We start from the raw sequence: 16,297 nt of genomic DNA, 5'->3' as shown, positions 1-16,297 counted from the left end.
ATGTGCATGTGCAGGGCTGGGTAGGCAATCATATTGTAGAATTAGAAAATGGATTATTGTGAGTTATTTTTATTACTTATGTTTTTCTCATTCATATGTAGCTATACAATGAGTACAAGCAGAGGGTTCAGCACAGGAGAAGCTGAGCAGGGATATGCCTACTCAGAGCTGAAGATGAGGGATTTGATTTTTATGCACACACATACATACTGCTCTATTTTATGGGACTGCATTGAAGGTTTTTATTATATTTTAGTATTTTAGCACACTGAGTGACTGAGGCTTGCCTGACCTGGTCTTGTTCAGTGCAGTGGTGCCTTGCTTATACAAACTAAGGAGGCAGGTGTCATCATAAAGTTTCTTGAAGGTCTTCAGCATAATCTGATTCACTGTATACAACAAAAATAACATATGTATCAAAAGTGAAAAAGAAATCTTTCTCCGCACCCCCAAAGGATACTTGCATAAAAGGCCTCTCTGACTCAGTCCTGGTATGACAGACCACCATCACTACATATGAGTATGCGCTGTAACTGCCATACCAACGAGCCTGGCTCGTGGTCAAGTTGCATGTTTGGTACCCTGTAGACCCGGGTTCGAATATGGGTGGGGTGACTGCCCTTGCCTTTCTGTCACATATGGTGTCAGAAGTGGGATGGCTTGCCATGAAATTGTCAGAGGTGTGCGGGACCCCAGAGATGGGTGAAGGAGTAGTGAGTGGGGGCACCCTGAGATGGGAGAAGTACGACTGTAAGCGACTGTAAGTGTCTCCTGAAGGGGAGGGCAGTGTGACGGACCACTGTCACTACGGTTGAGTATGTGCTGTGACTGCCATACCAACGAGCCTGGCTTTTTGGTGTTGGGGTCAAGTTGCATGTTTGTAGACCCAGGTTCGAATCCGGGTGGGGTGACTGCTGTTACCTTTCCGTCACACCCGGGCTGAATTTCAGTCTCAGTACACCCCTGTCAACGCCCCACTCGTGGCTGTACCTTCATGTGGTTTGTGGGCTTTCAACTTAACAGGTCTTGCTTTCTTAACCAAATAATCTGTTTAGCTTTCTAATATATCTTTTGTACACATTGTTTTAACACGTCACCAAATAATTTGACCACCAGTCGCAGTAAGTGAGACTGTGAAGTTTTTTCATTTTTTCAGATGGCATAACATTGAAAGAAAGTGTTGTGTACTTTTTAGACCTTAATGAAGGATAGATTTCTTTAATATTTTGGATCATTAGGTTCAAATAAAATAAGAAATACACCATTGGAACATCTGTAGAAAAACTACATTGAAAAATGGATATCCTCTAGGATGTACAAAGGTGAACAGATCAGAGAAATTAATATTATTAACTATTTAGAAACAAAGTTTTAGTCCACTGACAGCATGTGATCCTTGTAGAAGGACTTCAAGATCACCAAAGTATGCCGCCAGAAGTCATCACTTGAGATGGGTATCATCACACACTGCTTGGGTGTCCAGGTGGTGAAGTAGCAAGTGGTCTTCCCAGAGATGTGAAGCTGTTCCAGTATTGGCACGTTGCTGTTACACTTGAGGACTGTGGGTAGTGTAGTACTTCTCTGTAACTGAAAATAAAACACATTTTTCTTAAAACAAGGTTGATAAACGGACTTATGGCTTCTACAAGCATATACTGTTGTATCACAATCTTGTAGCTAGTGGTAAGTCTAATAATAATAATAATAATAATGATCTTTATTTGTAGAGCACTTTTCAAAAACAAGTTACAAAGTGCTTTAACAAGTGTAAAGACAATAATACAAAACCAATACAAGATAAAAGCATGAAAACATAGAAAAGAATAAAATACACGTTTAATATAAATATAAAATTAGTAAAATAGAATAAAATAAAAGGGACAAAATAAAGTCAAATAAGATCGGGAAAGGCTCTCCTATAAAAGTATGTTTTAAGAAGGGACTTAAAGAGTTCACTGACTCAGCTGACCTGATTTCCTCGGGCAGGCTGTTCCAGAGCCTCGGGGCCCTGACAGCAAACGCTCTGTCCCCTTTAGTTTTCAGTCGAGACTCTGGAACAGACAACAGACCTCTGCCCGAGGATCTCAAGGTACGTGCTGGTGTGTATGGGACCAAAAGTTCAGAAATATAACAAGGCGAGAGGCCATGAAGAGCTTTAAAAGTGATCAATAAAATTTTAAAGTCAATTCTAAAACATACTGGGAGCCAGTGTAATGAAGCTAAAATAGGAGTAATGTGGTCATATTTCTTTGTTCTGGTTAAAAGCCTGGCAGCTGAGTTCTGGACAGTCTGGAGTCGATCAATAGATTTTTGGGTTAAACAGGTGAAAAGGCTGTTGCAATAATCCAGGCGTGATGAGATGAAGGCGTGTAAAATGGTCTCGGTGTCCTTAAAAGTTAACATAGATCGAATTTTTGCTATATTTCTAAGTTGATAAAAACATGATTGAACAATCTTTGTGGTGAGCTGCTCGAAATTTAAATTACTTTCAAACCAAACACCAAGGTTCTTTGCCACAGGCTTAATGTGATTTACTAGGGAACCAGCAGATGGCAGTATTTGTTTTGCCATCTGCTGAGACCCGATGACCAGGATTTCTGTTTTGTCTGAGTTCAGCTGGAGGAAATTATTTGACATCCATTTTTTAACTTCACAAAGGCAGTTGTTAAGTGAACTCAGCGTTCCAGGGTCTGTGGATTTGACAGGCAAGTCTATTTGTGTGTCATCAGCATAAATATGAAAAGAAATGCCATGTTTATGGATAATATGTCCAAGGGGAAGCAGATACAAGAAAAACAAAATGGGTCCTAAGACCGACCCTGAGGCACACCATATTTAACTGGACAGAACGAGGAGACATAGTTGTTTACAGACACGCAAAACTTCCTATTTGACAGGTAGGATGAAAACCATTCTAGGGCAGTACCAGAGATCCCCACCCAGTGCCTCAGTCTGTCTAACATGATGTTGTGATCATTGGTGTCAAAAGCAGCGCTAAGGTCCAGGATTACCAGGACTGAGCACATTCATCAGCAGACATTAAAAGGTCATTGGTGACTTTAAGCAGGGCAGTCTCAGTGCTGTGGTACTTCCTGAAACCAGACTGAAACTTTTCAAATATTTTGTTATTTTCCAGTACAGTGAGCAGCTGTTTGGACACAATTCTTTCTAGAATCTTTGCAATAAAAGGCAGTTTTGAAATTGGTCTAAAATTATGTGGGAGGGAGGGATCTAAACCAGGTTTCTTTAAAAGTGGGTTCATGCAAGCCGTTTTAAAATAATCAGGAACACAACCAGTAGATAGGGAGCTGTTGAAAACAGAGATCAAATGGGGCCCAACAGAATCCATTACTTTCAGTAAAAACTTTGTAGGTATTACATCAAGTGGGCTGGAGGACACTCTCATTTTAAAACTCTCTTGTTTCTGGTGAGGAACCTCTGAGTAAGAGGCCGCGGGGGTAATAGAAGCTCTAATTGACACCACCTTATTGGTAAAATAAGATTAAAACAATTCACAGTCATCATTACTTCCAGCTGAGGCACAAGGAGGGGTTGGGTTTACCAGCTGATCCACAGTCTTAAACAGAAACCTGGGATTGTGTTTATGTGTAGTAATTCAGAGTTCAGAAAAATAGTGTGTTCTCGCATCCTTAACCATGTTATTGTAGTTAATTAATAAATCCTTCATACTGAGGTAATGGACTTGGAGACTGGATTTTTTCCATCTGCGATCTGCTTTCCTGCATTCCCTTTTTAGGCTGCGAATACTGTCATTTATCCAGGGTTGCTTACTAGCTTTAGATGTAGGCCTAACCTTTAGAGGAGCAGTAATATTTAGTCTACATCGGATGGTTAAGAAATTATGGTTAATAAACAAAATCCCAATACAGAATATGAATGGGATATTTACTTACGGAACCTCACTGTTGAGCTCTGTTACAGTGTTGAATAGTGGGCGCATCTGGGCAACATGCACATCTCTCAGTAAATAATAAGGATAATATATTCAGTCAATTTTGAATGGGCCTGATGAAGCTGATCATATTCATATCTAGCAAGTATTGTTTTCTATAATTTAGCTTAAGTTTGTCAGTAGAGTAGATGCTGGATTGTCACCTAGCACAAGCACATCCAGCCTCAGCCAGTACTAGCACAACCCAGTGCAGACGTCTTTAGCAAGTCACACAGACCCAGGTGAAACACAAGAAGTCTCAGCCAGTACGAGCACAGCCAGAGATGTACAGCCAGCATCAGATACAAGCAGCTCAGACCCTAATGGAACAGTTGCTGCTCCATCAAATGACCCAACAGATTGGCCCCGAGTCTGAGGACTGAGTTAGTGCGCAGAGGTCCATTCAAATTAGAATTGGATTTTTCTAGAAGAGGTTTCCATTCAGGTTTATTACAGAGACAGACTGTTTTAAAGTGTAACTGTGCAGCAGGGAATACAGTACGGAGGTGATTTACAGTGGCTCCAACCAGGACTCTGACTCCGGGGATGATGAAAACACGAGGAGTCAAGCAGGAGAGGAGCATGTAATGGGAATTTCCTAAATACCATTTCCAAACATATTGCATGTAATCCTGCACTCAGTTAGACTCATGTGTAATGTGGCACTAAATCTGTGTAAACGTAACAGTCAAAATATCTCTGTTCCCTGTGTTATCCAGACTTCAGGGATAACATTTCTCTTTGAGATGATATGCATTATTAGAGAAAAACTCAAATTACAGATCTGTTAACAAACTTTTCCCAAGCAGACGGCTTCAAGGTCCTTATAACTGTAAGACTAAAACAACCTCCCAAATTTAAAACATAAGAATTAGAGAGAACTAATTCTAAATGTAAGATCCTAGAGTTAAAGAGAGTTATTATTATTACATTACATAACAAACCAATGAAAATAGGTTTAACGAACAGTAAGAAGCAACACGATCCTTCAGTAATGAACACTCACAATATTAATTACATGGTTGCTAACTATGGTTTAGGAAGCAATGACCAACTGGACATGTGGTTAAAACTATGTGGTTTTCCAGCAGCAGGCAGTTTTAGCATCAGACAGCTAGACACTCTGAAGGTACAATTAGAGGTGGGACAACCTTTAAAGCACCATTCACCCCCAGCCATCCCAGCCCGGCCCACACCAGAGCCAACACAGTTTACAGACAAAGATCCAATTCATTTTCAAACTTCCATATGACAGCCCCCATGATGGAAGTGGCGTCTGGAGATGGAAACTCACAGCTGGTCCATAGACCGTTGGTGTACAGCGAAATGAAGGAAGCATCACGACAGCTTCCTCGAGTCCAGGATGGTGGAGTAATATATGTTGAACATTTTGATTGATTTTCTGCTAACAGTTCAGACCCACAACCGCTGAAATGAGACGACTGTTGAATCTTGGATTATCCCACAGCGGAAATAAGACTGACTAAACCTTCCTTGGATGAAGCAAAGAACATAGCCTATAGACTGGTGAAAATAGAAACACTATTTCCCCGGAAGCTGACTGGGCACATTATTGACAGGGTGCACACAAGAACGTGATGACAAAGTAACAGACTTCCTGAACAGACTCGCTGAGCTTCATGAAATCCACAGCGGTCTGACGAAGCTAGATGTGATGGGACCATCGCATTCCATCACCCCATGGGAAGCGAGTATCAGAAATAATTTCCTCACCGGCCTGAGACCAGAAATCAACATGAACATCTGGAGATTATTCAAAGACATCCATGCTAAAGATTTCCTCATCAAAGGGCACAGCAGAAAGACAGGCTGTAAATGGCACATCTGCATCAGAACCAGAAAGAGGAAGAGGAAGAGACAGGGGTCGTGGTCGTAGAGACAGAGGAAGAGGACGTGGTATGTCTGACGCTTGTTTAAAAAACAACAGAAAAAAAACGAGACTCTGGGCTAGAGATTGCCCTGGGAATTAAAATATTCAAACGGCTGATTGATTGGAGGAGGGGGAACCTGGGCCAGAGAAGGAACAGACTGGTTTGGACACAGGAGCTGAGATGACAGAACAACCTACACATAAATCACGTGAGAGCACCCACACAGACACACATGCTGGCACTGAAGCAGACATACAGACTCTTAATAAGTGAGTCTATTTTGCACCTTGAGCTCAGACAGGATAACGGAATTGATGAAGAAAAGCCTACAGGAATAAGTGCTAGACAGAAATGACGCATATAAATTATATCTGTGAAAAGCGCGATTTCTCTGCATCTATCCTTCTAAACTACAATCAAGGTATTAGGTTTTACAGGAAAAATGCTATGATTAATGCATTCAACTCAGGTCAACATAAGACTCAACAACCTTACCAAGCCAAATACCACACAAGCAACCATTTTATCATTACACTCTGTCTGCTCCTCTCTGGTGATGTTCATCAGTGCCCTGGTCCAAATTCAAACATTGTGGACAGAGTAACGTGCCCTAGTGTAAACCAGCCTGGGCTAACAACTGCATTTGATGTTCAAGTTCAACGAGTTGAGGAATGCAGAGACCTCGCCAGTGGGCCTGTGGATCGGAGGCACAGTGTCCTTTCCCGCTTCTGTTGTCTGGACACCGAGGACTCGACACCCAGCCCGGTGGATGTCTCATACGTTGCCGTGCGGCTTGCGGCGAGTAGTGGAGGTTGGGAACGCGCGGCGGCTGCAACGGAGGGAGAGAGTCGGGAACACATGCCAGCTGCTGCTACAGATGAAGATAAACAATGGTGCACGATGGCTACAGTAAATGGTGAGAGGAATGGGTTTCTGCTGGTGAACGCAACGCGCATGGCGGTGGATCCGGATATCTGTCCTAGAAGTGCTGGCTTACCTGCAGCGCCAGGCGCACTTCGGCCAGTGGTGCTGCTGTTGCGTTTTTTCCGATTTTGAGAAAGGAGAGGCTGGATCCGATGAAAATTAACAAGAAAATATAATTAAAAAATAGGTGAATAAAAGATGGCATTACAGAACAAACATGAAACAAAAACACTGCAGTGGACTGGAAAGTTGTTCCTCTTTTCAGATTTACAGCTTACAGTCCTGATTCTCACAAAATTAATTGTTAATATCCTCCAGGTATGTGGGCGGGTCTTTTCCTCCAAATGGCTCAGGACCATAGCCATTGGTCGTTTGGTTACTTCTTCGTCACCCAATTAGGAAGGGTGTACCTTACTGTTCTATGTTACTTTTGGCCGAACAAAAGAGCGCCAATTCCCAGACGTGAAACCCCCTTCAATCTACAGGAATAAACAGTCTTTTGCTCTAAACTAATCATGGAGACAGGGCTTGTCTACAAAATGGTTGACACCCTATCTTAAGTGTCAATGAAACAGTCAAAAAACTGTCCTTCTGGCACTAAACACAGAGGTGTCAGTTTTCTTTACATTACAAAGAGGATACAAACAATGGTTTAATCAACATTCTAATGCAATCGTTTGGCCTAAAACCCAGCAGGTTTACATTTGAAGAAAACACTGAAACACTGGAATACATTAAGTTTGTTGTAACTTTTTAAAACTCAACACTGCCCAGTCCAAGTAGGCCTACTACATCTTTGCTTTCAAGTGTGTTGAATTCGGCGAAATGTGAGTACTCTAACACACAAAATGAAAGTAATGGCTTTTCATCAATTTCTAAACAGAGAGCTTGCACTTGTGGAGAACAAATCCACCCAGGAAACACACATACCGGTAGTAACTCTAAAGACACCCATGGACCTACTCCTATAAACCCCGTCTTTAAAAAACATCGCAGTTTTAAACTTTTTAAAACAGTTAATCATTCTAGAGTCATCTGGGATCCCCAAAAGAAACCCAGGGGACTATTAGGAGGGCATTTGAATATCCGTAGGGTAATGTCTAAAATTGAACAAGTCAAACATTTGCTATGTGACTCCAATCTAGACCTTTTGTGTCTTTCAGAAACATGGTTAAATAAAAACTCACCATCGGCAGCTTTGAATATACCCGGATATAATTTATTTAGACGAGATAGAGTTAAGGGAAGAGGTGGTGGAGTCATGGTTTACCTGAAGAATAATATTCACTGCACCCAGATTCAACTATCTAATGTTAATCTGGAATGTATTGAACTATCACTGTCTCTTCTCAAATGTCTTTTGTTTTGTTTTTACTCTATTGTCCACCTTCTTCTAACAATACCTTCTATGATGAATTTAAAAGGTTACTCAAAGAATGTAATTCAAAACAAGAAGTCTTACTCTTAGGTGATTTCAACATAAATTGGGATGACAAGAGAAACAGGAATTCTTTAAAAAGAATTACAGATAATATGGATTTTACACAACTAATTAAAGGTCCTACCAGAATAACTTTATCCTCACAGGCGCAAATTGATTTACTTTTCACCAACAGACCAGAAAGAGTTGAGAAAACATATAACCTCATTACTGGATTAACTGACCATAACCTAATTTTATTCTCAAGAAAGCTTACAAATAATAGATTTAGGACAAATAAATATCATTCTCAGCATCCTAGAATTCCTAAAAGTGAACTTGAGAATTTCCAAATGGCTATAAATAAAACAAATTGGAATGAATTTATAGCTGGGAGGAATGTAGAGGAAGACAGCGAGAGATTTATAAACACAATTCAGAGCATAGCACAAAAGTTCACAAAGACATCCCAAGGTAAGAAAAAGAGTAAAAAGAATTGTCTACCATGGTTGAGTACAGACTTACTGAAACTGATGAAGGAGCTAGATCGTGTACTAAAACATTTTCTGAAGTTTAAATTGCAAATTGATAGACAAAAGTTTACAATGTTACGTAACAGGGTTACTCGAGAATTAAGAAAGGCTAAAGCAAACTTTTTTATTAGTATTATTCATGAGTCTAGAGGTAATACTAAACAAATCTGGGAGCATATTAAGAAATTAATTGGTGTAAATAACAGTGGATCATCAAAGCAACTACAGTTAAAGCTACTTGGTAAAATATCTGAGAATCCCTTTGAAATGGCTGAAGCCTTTGAAATATACTTTATAGACTCTGTAGATGAGATTACTCAAAGTTTTACTGAAACAGATGATAACATTTAGTGGACTAAAACACTTAAGACTTCCAAAGCTAAGGACTGCTACGGCATGGACTCTATAATGCTCAAGTCGTTAAAGGACTGCTTAGCTCCATCCATTACAAATCACACATCATAAACCTCACAATATCTCAAGGGATTTTTCCAAACACATGGAAAACTGCTATTGTGTCACCAGTTCTTAAAGCAGGAGATCCCCAGATTATCAGTAACTACAGACCTATCAGTATTTTGCCTGTTGTATCCAAGGTGATGGAGAAGTGGGTTTCAGAGCTAATAGTCTTTTATTTGAACAACAGTGACTTTAGCCTGCATCCTATGCAATTTGGTTTTAGAGCCCACCGTTCAACAGAGACTGCTACCCTTGTCCTTCTGGAAAACATTAAATCCATGATGGTTATGGGTGGTACTGTGGGGGCAAACTTCCTGGACCTTAAAAAGGCCTTCGACACTGTTAATCATGGAATACTTATTAACAAATTAATTTCTTTCAATTTTTCCATTGATACCATTAAGTGGATTGATTCATATCTAAAAGGAAGAACAAATTATGTAAAGGTTCAAAATCATAAATCCACTGCTTATACAAATAATACTGGTGTTCCGCAAGGATCTATACTTGGGCCACTGTCACTTGTTCAGTCTTTATGTTAATGATTTGGCCTTGGTTTGTCCCGATGTAGAAATCCAGTTATATGCTGATGATGCTGTTATTTATGTACACAGCAGCACAAAGCAGCAAGCTGCTTCAAAACTGACCAGTGCAATGAACTATATCACAACATGGCTTGACATTTCATGTCTTACGTTAAATGTTTGTAAAACAGTTAGCATGTTCTTTTCAAAGCGACCATGTAGCACTCCAGACCCAGACATAATAATATCAGGTCAAAATTTGCAAGTTGTGACTGAATACAAGTATCTTGGTGTCTGGATTATTTCAAATCTCTCTTTTAGAACTCATGTAAAAAGTATGCACAAACGAGTTAGATTTAATTTAAGTAATTTTAGATTTGTTAGGGAATCACTCAGCTTTGAAACTGCTATGATATATATGAATGCCATGATTATCCCGCATTTTACATATTGTTTGACAAGCTGGGCACAGGCTAACAAATCCACAATGAAGTCGCTCGAAAGTCTTTATAAACATACTATCAAAGTTTTAGTTCAGAAACCTAATAGTTTTCACACCTGTCAAATCTTAAATACCCATAGGCTTCTGAGTTGGGAAAACTTGATCACTTATAGTAAACTTTGTCTAGTTTATAAGATATTGCATAGCACTGCCCCACCTCCACTGAAAAGATTTGTTATGCAGAGAGCAGGCACTCATGTCACCAGAGGTATCACAAGAGGGGATTGTATCATTCCCACTCAAAAAAGTGTTTTTAGTCAGTCAGCATTCTCTGTAACAGCATCTAAACAATGGAATCTATTACCAATGCTGATAAGAGAAGCAAATTTCTTTTACTGGTCAGATTAAGAACTGGCTAATTAATAATCAGATATGTGCACATTAGACTACTGACTGCCTACCGAGATTTGTTGCTTGTTTGCAGATTGTCTTTTGTCAATCTTTTTAATCTCTCGTTATGTTTTGCCTATGTTGTGTGCTGATATGTTGTTTGTTACTTGTTGTTGTGTGTTGTATCTGTCTTATTACTATTTTGTATATATTGTTATTACTTGTGGACTGTAATAAGTCATTTTATGTCATTTTAAATCTTCATTTTAGGTTGCCTTCATAATAACTGGCCAGGGACAACAGATACAAATTAGCCTGTTGAGCTAACTCTGGCTCATTTACAGTTATTTTACTGTTAATTAATGAGCACTGTCCCAATGGATGTTGATAGCCATAAATGCACTGAAATGGTGACATACCTGTAGCAGCTGTGGGCAGGGTGTTATGGGCATATTCACCCCAGGGAAATTGGGCCGCCCAGGTGGTGGGGTTAGTAGACACCATGCAGCGCAGAGTGGACTTCATCTTCTGGTTACCTCTCTCTGCCTGACCAATAGATTGGAGGTGAAAACCAGACGATAAACTGATGGAGGCTCTTGCAGAAGTCCCTCCAAACAGCAGACAAACTGGGGAACCTGATCCAAGATGATGTCCACAGGCAACCTGTGGAGAAGGAATACCTCCCTTGCCAAAACATCTGACATCTCCCTGGCAGATGATAACTTGGATAGAGGCAGAAGATGAACAAATTTACTGAACCAACAAACCACAGTGAGAATGGGTAACGGGCGTAGCAGACCGGAGCTGGGCCGATTGGAACTCTTGTTCCGGGTGCACACAGGGCATGCTGCAACAAAGGTCTTAGTGTAAACCACAGTGAGAATGGGTAACGGGCGTAGCAGACCGGAGCTAGGCCGATTGGAACTCTTGTTCCGGGTGCACACAGGGCATGCTGCAACAAAGGTCTTAGTGTCCCCTTCCAAGGTGGGCCACCAGAATCTTCTGCGGAGGAAAGCAACAGAACGTGACATGCCAGGATGACCCGTGAATTTGGAGGCATGGGCCCACTGCAGCACCTCAGACCTGACGGAAGAAGGGACAAATAGGCGGTCAGGGGGCCTGGTCCCAGGCTGTCCTGATCCTCTCCTCAATAGGCCAAGTGAGGGCACCAATGATGCAGGCGCTGGGAAAAACTGTCAGATTGCAACTGGGGTTCCTTACTGTACAAAAAGAAAGAGCATCAGGTTTCACATTTCTGGAAGTGGGTCTGAAAGTGACAGTGAAAGTGAAGCGAGCAAAAAACAGGGCCCACCTAGCCTGGTGGGGGTTAAGTTGCATAGCAGAACGGATGTACTCGAGATTTTTATGGTCAGTCCATACCACAAACGGCTGGTTGGCCCCCTCCAACCAGTGGCGCCACTCCTCCAGCGCGGTCTTGACTGCCAAGAGTTCCCGGTCCCCAACAGCATAGTTGCATTCTGCGGGGGAGAGACGGTGGGAGAGAAAAGCACAAGGATACAACTTTTCATCTACAGCAAAGCGCTGAGACAGGACTGCCCCCACCCCGATGTCTGATGCATCCACCTCCACCACGAACTGCCTAGTGAGGTAGGGTTGTGTGAGGATGGGGGCCTCAGTAAATTGTCTCTTAAGAGAGGTGAATGCTGACTCAGCTTCAGGTGACCACAGAAAAGCTCTAGAGATGGAGGTGAGGTTAGTTAGTGGGGCGGCAATCTGACTGTAGTTGCGAATTAATCTGCGACAGAACCTAGAAACCTCTGCAGTTGTCTCCTGTTCTCGGGCCTGGGCTAATCCTGAACCACTCTCACTTTGACAGAGTCCATCTTGAGTTCTCCCTGGGAGATGATGTAGCCCAGAAAAGACACAGTGGCAGCATGGAATTCGCATTTTTCAGCCTTAACAAACAAACGGTTCTCCAGAAGGCGTTGCAGGACTTGGCGGACGTGCTGGACATGCTCAGAGGAGTTCCTAGAAATGATCAGGATATCATCCAGGTAAACGAAAACAAAATGGTCAAGCATGTCCCTTAAAATGTCATTCACCAGGTTCTGGAAGACAGATGGGGCGTTTGTTAACCCAAAAGGCATGACTAGGTATCTTCCACTCATCCCCCTCCTTTATGCACACCAGATGGTAGGCGTTGCGCAGGTCGAGTTTGGTGAAGATAGTGGAACCTTGAAGAGAGTCGAAAGCAGAAGACATGAGGCAACGGGTATTTGTTCTTCACTGTTATGTCATTCAGGCCCCTGAAGTCAATACACGGTCTCAACGTCCCATCATTCTTACCAACAAAGAAAAACCCCGCACCCACAGGAAAGGAGGGACGGATGATGCCAGCTGACAGAGAGCTCGTGATGTATGTCTCCGTAGTCTCTCTCTCTCTCGCTCAGGCTTGGAGAGACAGCTACTAGGAAGTGTGGCACAGGGAAAGAGCTCAATGGCGCAATTGTAGGGGCGGTGAGGTGGTAGTGAGAGTGCCTGGTCCTTGCTAAATACGGCTAGCAGGTCAAGGTAATCAGGGGGAATAAGTGACTGATCGGGGCTGGACTCCTTAGCACACAGGGGAGGACTAGCCTGTGGCTAACCTAAAATAACGGGTACAAACGGGGTCTTGATGATAAAGAAACTAATCTCCTCCACATGATTGCCAGACAATTGAAGAACAGGGCAGGTACGGGACGTAACCCGGGCGAGAAAACAGCCATCTAAGGCACTAGCCTCTAATGGCTCCTTGAGACCAACTGTGGGAATCCGTAGTTGTTTAACAACCTCACTGTTCAAAAAACTCTCATCTGCACCAGAATCAATGAGAGCTAGAAATTGACGGGACTGACCTTTAAATGTGACAGTGGCATGGAGCTGGGTGCATGGACAAGGAGACTGGGAAAAGGTGGAGGTGGACTAGAGGTAGTGTGACAATTTGGCAGACCATTGAACACTGCAATTGGGCCAGTGAAAAGACAACTCCGTGACACTACTCAATGTGAGGATGAAATGTTGAGATATTGTGCAAACTTCCAAAAATCCACATGCAGGTCAAACATGCCATCCCAGAGGACGCAGAGAAGAACCTGCATGATTTGGAGCTGGGAGAATGAATTGTGGTGAAAGACAAAGCAACCAAACGGCCTCAAACCAGGTGAAGATTGAGATCAGTGAGTGAATGAGCTATCCCGTGCCTTGTGTTCCTAGGGAGGGAAGGGCAGTGGAGGTCTCTGAGACCACCTAGAACCACTAATCTCCGAAACACTCACCGCGGGCACACTGATTACGGGGGTAGGCGACACCAGATATGACACCAACGAACAACAGAAAGCTCTAGAAGGGTAACAGACTGAGAAAACAGGCGTGGTTCTGCTCACTGTCATCATTGCTAAACGTGGAGACAGCAGAATCAGGCCTGCTTGAAGATAAGATGAAGGATAAGAGAGGAGGTGATGCACATCCTTCCTGACAGCTGGGCTGAACGACAATGTATGGTCTGCAACCATGATGACCTCTTCAGTGACAACCCAGTTCTTCTGATTCCCTCCTCTGACGGTTATGGATCGCTGAGACAACACGTGTGGGTATGTGGACAACATGTAAATCAATCTTTGAGACCTGAATATTGTGGGATGCGTTATCTTGCAAATCAGATAACCTCTGTCACCATCCTGCCCACTCTGAGTCATTTACACACTCACTACGCCCTCTACTATGTGCCTCACAGAGCAAGACGCTCAACCACCAGAGTTTCAGGAGCAGAGAAATGCATTGTTGGCTTCCTCATCAGAAATGTTGCTTTGGAAAATAGAATGGCGCTGGACCTGATGCTGGCAAGTCAAGGAGGAGTTTGCCACATTATTGGAACGGACTGTTGTACGTACATCCCAGATGTCTCAGATAATATGACTCATGTTGTCTTACATCTGAATGATCTACGGCACGAACAGAAGAATCAAGACTCACAAAACACTGGGGGATGGGACATGTGATCATGGCTGATTATAGGCGGATGGAAGAATGTGCTGATAAAAATGTTAACACCACTGTTCATCTTTGTTGGTGCTTTCCTCCTCCTGATATGGTGTGTGATTCCTTGTGTTAAATCTATGATTTCTACAGCTATTAAATCTTCTGTGGGCCAGTATATGCAAATACCAACTGAGCTAAGTGATTCAATGGAGTGGGTCCCACCATTTTGTGGTTTAGAAAGTAAAATAATCTGAATCATATCTATATTCTTTGCAAATCACAAGAAGTGTATTAGAATTTATTATTCATATGTCTGAGTAAATTTTGAATTAGAAATAATTATGATAATCCACTTTGATTTCTGCATATTTGTTATCTTACATATTATTAATTTTTATATATTATTCCCTTATTATCTATTGCTTATATTCTTACTCAATCACATATTCTGCAAGTACCGCTAAGGTTAAATTTAATGTTTGTATTCTTATTATGTTTGGTTAGCATAAAATGCTAAAAGGGAGTAAATGGAATGGGAATTCCCTAAATACCGTTTCCAAACAAATTGCATGTAACTCTGGACTCAGTGAGACTGAGTTGAACAGTTGAAATATCTCTGTTCTCTGTGTTATGCAGACTTCATGGACAACATGTCTCTTGAACCTTGAAGCTAGATAAATATCAGGCTTATTGATCGCTCCTCACTCATTCAAGCATACATGCATACGGCGTATGTGTGTTGCTGTGAGTCCTTTTGCAGAAGACTTGAATAAAATTCAGAGAAAGAGTTTGCCTGAGCTGTGTATTTCCATCCATCCATTGTCAACCGCTTATCCTGCGTACAGGGTCGCGGGGGAGCTGTGTATTTGACACCTCGAATTGCCATTATACTCAATAGGGAGGTCGGGCATCAGAAAGGGAGTGATGGCGTTAGCCAGAAGATTTGGACATCTAACTTGGTGAATTAAGGGTTTATTTAAACCAAACCAGATTGGTGATTGTTGAAACAGAGGAAATACTAACCAAAATGGTATTGGGGAGATTTATTTGTTTCTGTCGAGTTTGAATGTAGATGTGTTTTAAGATGAAAAGGCAATGAGAGAAAATTGAATTTAGGTCTATGGTTGTATTTAGTTTATTTGTCAGACTGAAAAGCTTAGAAAGCCTATGTAAGCTGCTCGCACATATCTCCTAGCTGAAACTACATCGGGGAGGCCTGAGCTACTACTATTTGACTATTGACTCTTGAGGTACTAAGTGGTATGATGAGAGGGGACAACCCTGGGAAAACTGGTTAGTGTGACCGCTTCTGTAGACGTCTCTGAAACACAATACATAGATGTCTTTGACATAATATCAGAACTGTTCTTCATATTCTGTTGATAAGGTAAGTTAATATTTGAATGTTTTAAACTCTCAAAACTCTTACTCACAAAACTTAAACAGTGCACCTTAAAGAGCCTGTGACCAGACTTAAATAGGCCTACATGCATATCAGAGAACATGCTGTTTACTTTACAAGAAATGTACTTTTTGGAAAACGTTCATTCTTCAACTAAATGAAAAAGGTTTAAATCTGATACATCTAAAGATGAATCCCATGTCCCAAAGCTCAAATGATTCAACTCTTTTCTCTTTCCTTTTTGCTTGCCATGTTACTGCCTATTCATATTTTCACTGTTTAGGTCAATATTGTGACTGGGAGCTTACACAACCACATTGGGCAGCTATATGTGAACAAAACTGCAGACAGGAAAGTAAGGATGTACCCATGATGCAGTTT

The 16,297-nt window shown here is 41.7% G+C and overlaps 1 long non-coding RNA gene across 1 annotated transcript; it reads right to left on the bottom strand.

Moving 5' to 3' along the window:
• Positions 1 to 1,202: 1,202 nt before the first annotated feature.
• LOC119901399 lies at positions 1,203 to 6,959 on the bottom strand. Its single transcript, XR_005444187.1, has 2 exons — positions 6,526 to 6,959; positions 1,203 to 1,587 (listed from the first exon to the last, which is right to left on the bottom strand). It is a non-coding gene; the product is annotated as an uncharacterized LOC119901399 (long non-coding RNA).
• Positions 6,960 to 16,297: the final 9,338 nt, after the last annotated feature.

The sequence above is a fragment of the Micropterus salmoides genome, unplaced genomic scaffold (genome assembly GCF_014851395.1).
Source record: "Micropterus salmoides isolate LMB-PRFRI ecotype aquatic unplaced genomic scaffold, ASM1485139v1 Ms_hic_scaffold_13, whole genome shotgun sequence".
In the NCBI taxonomy this organism is placed as follows: Eukaryota; Metazoa; Chordata; class Actinopteri; order Centrarchiformes; family Centrarchidae; genus Micropterus; species Micropterus salmoides.
Note: the sequence above shows the minus strand (reverse complement) of the source record. Positions and strands in the feature narration are given on the sequence as shown.